Source organism: Enhydra lutris, unplaced genomic scaffold (assembly GCF_002288905.1).
Source record: "Enhydra lutris kenyoni isolate GAN:26980312 unplaced genomic scaffold, ASM228890v2 scaffoldscaffold2855, whole genome shotgun sequence".
Taxonomy (NCBI): Eukaryota; Metazoa; Chordata; class Mammalia; order Carnivora; family Mustelidae; genus Enhydra; species Enhydra lutris.
The window spans coordinates 1-2,862 of NW_019156939.1; the positions used below are offsets into that span (position 1 = coordinate 1).

The 2,862-nt window shown below is 56.6% G+C and overlaps 1 pseudogene; it reads right to left on the reverse strand.

The window, feature by feature from the left end:
• Positions 1-1,493: 1,493 nt before the first annotated feature.
• Positions 1,494-2,503, reverse strand: LOC111140536 (annotated as a pseudogene).
• Between the last annotated feature and the right edge of the window lie 359 nt (positions 2,504-2,862).

The following is a 2,862-nucleotide window of genomic DNA, read 5'->3' on the forward strand; positions in this document are numbered from 1 at the left end:
CTGAGATGGGGACACCTGTGGGAGGAGCAGGTGGCCAGCTGGTGGGGAGTGCAGGCGCCTGACATGGACAGATGGGGTAAGTGAGGCCCGAGACCCCCAGAGGATGTTCCTGGCATCTGGACTGAACATGTCTTCAAAGCTACAGATATGCTGGGATCATCTTCAGGCTGAGAAGGAAGATGAGGGGGGCAGAGGGGACTGAGGAGGCTCGGCATAGACAGGAAAGGGCTAAGCCACTCCTTTGGGGAGAAAGTGGGTCAACTCCAGGCTCATGGGGACAGACCTTGAGGCCATTATGTTACATGAAATAAGCCAGTCCCCAAAGGACTGATACTGAAGGACCCCACTTGGGGTCAGAGGGACAGAGAGCACTGATTCACAGAGGTGGAGGAGCTAGTGGGTGCCAGGGCTGGGGAGGGGAAATGGAGGGTTAGGGTTACGGTGAGTAGAGTTCAATTTGGGGTGATGAAAAGTTGTGGCAGTGGATGGAGGTGGCAGGTCCAGAAGAGTGAATGTACTTAACGCCACTGAATTGACCCTGAAACGTGTTTAATGGTGTCAGTTATATGTCTGATATACCACAATAGGAAAGAAGTGAGTCAGGAGGTCAGGGCCATCGTGAGTCCCAGGAGGGCCCTGGAGCAGGGATCCTGTATCTTGGTTCTCGCTCTCACGCTCTGCCCCTTGTTGGTGACTGAGCTCACAGCAGGCACTCAGTGAATGCTTGCTAAGACACAGCGCAGGCAGATGGGGGCACAAGTGCAAACCCACCAGTGGGCACAGAGGAATCCCAACAGGACCTGCATCTAGACGGAGCCAGTGCCCACATTTTACAAACACCAGCACAGAAATAGCCACTTAAAACCAAGGCAGGAACCACATATAACCCAGAGGGTTCCATTCTCCTGGAGGCTGAGCTAGCAGCCACAGCCAAGACCTCTGGCAGTCAGGGGACTGGGGGTCTGACAGGTGGCTCAGCACACCCTTGACCCTGAAGCCCCATGGGACTGGGAGGGAAGACCCAGCCAGGCCCATTCTGGCTCCATAGCGGCTGCAGGGCCACTCCCAGCGCCACCAAGAAGTGTCTGTTTAGAACCAGGGAGGAAACCTTTTCTCTCAACTGTTCTTTTTAAAGATGGTTGCTCAGCATTGACACAGAAAAACATCTGACATAAAACTGGAGTTGTTCACAGCTACCAATGACCCAGAAGTTATCAAAATGTAGTGACCACAAAGAGAGAAACTTGTGTCCCCAGCCTGGCCTCCCATATGCGGGTGTGGCTGGGGGTCCTGGACATCTGGGCCTCACAGTCTCCCTCAAAGGGACAGAAGAAGGAACCTGCTCTGATGGCTCCACTGGCAGCATCCCCAGATGGAAATGGGGGCAGCCCCTCACGTGTTCCTGGTGTCCTGGTGATTCTTGGGCACAGCCATGTCTCTCAGCTTCTTCATGATGGGGGAGGAGATGGTGGGTAGCCCAGCAGCTGTGGATCCTACAGATCCTCCAGGGACAGCCCAGCATCTGCAGGTCCCACTGGTCCTCCAGGGGACAGTGCAGCAGCCACAGGTCCCACAGGTCCTCCAAGGGACAGCCCAGCAGCTGCGGATTCCACAGGTCCTCCAGGGACAGCCCAGCAGCTGTGGGTACCACAGGTCTTCCAGGGACAGCCCAGCAGCTGTGGGTACCACAGGTCCTCCAGGGCACAGCCCAGCCACTGCAGGTCCCATGGGTCTTCCAGGGATAGCATCTTGGTGAGTTTGTGGTCCAGCAAGTACCTGCTCAGGTGGCTCTTGTCATGCCACATGGCCTCCATCCCATTGGCCAGGTCGACCCCCATCACATGGTGACCGGCCAAGGTCAGTCAGGGAAACTCCACCACCAATACCCTAAAAAAGGCCCCCATGTAGTAAATGTTGCCCTGATCCCTGAGGATGTGGGCCTGGGACTACGGCTGGCACTCGTAGCTGAAGTCCTTACAGACTGCCCGGTAGAAACTGGGGTACAGGGTGCCAAAGAGGGGGGACAGAATCTCCACACCCATGTGGTCACAGAACTTCAGGTCTATACCTGCACACCAAGTCGTCCACCTCGCGGAGGAAGTGCTGCTCGCAGAAGCAGCTGACCATCACCATGTGCTGCATGGACACATCCTGCCAGTGTGGGGCACCACAGACCTTGAGGACCACCACCCTCCAGCCCTCCAGGTGGGGACACAAGGGCCCGGCAGCCAGCTGGTCAGTGAAGATGTAGCAGGTGACCCTGTGTCTCACCATAAAGACCACTATCTTTCAGCCCTCCTGGACAGGCACACAGGCCTGGCAGCCAGCTGGTCAGTGAAGACATAGTAGGTAACCCTGTGGCCACCATGAGGACCACCAACATCTGGCTCTCCCAGAGGGACACATGGGCCCGGCAGCCAGCTGGTCAGTGAAGATGTAGTAGGTGACCCCATGTCCCACCATGAAGAGCTTCTCCACTGTCTGCAAGAACAGGTCCAGGAAGCTATAGGGACAGGGGACAGGGTGTGAGGAGGTTCACTGCCAGAGGCTGGCAGCAGGACCGCAGAGCTGGGGGCTGTGAACATGTACACCTTCTTCAAGGGGTTAGGCTCTGGGCTGTTTTAAGCAACAGCCACTCTCCCAGCCTGTCCTGAGTGAGTCTGCCCATGGGGCCTCCCTACCTTCTGCTCCCAGAGATGGGGGCCATCAGCATCCCACCTTACAAAGGGGACCCTAAGGCTTAGAAGGTTGGAAACCCATGCAGCCCTACATTTAAGTGGGGGAAAAGCTCACACACACCCAGCAGGCATGAGCCAGGCCATCAGGGGGCAAATCGAGGCTCAGCCAATGGGGAAACAAGCC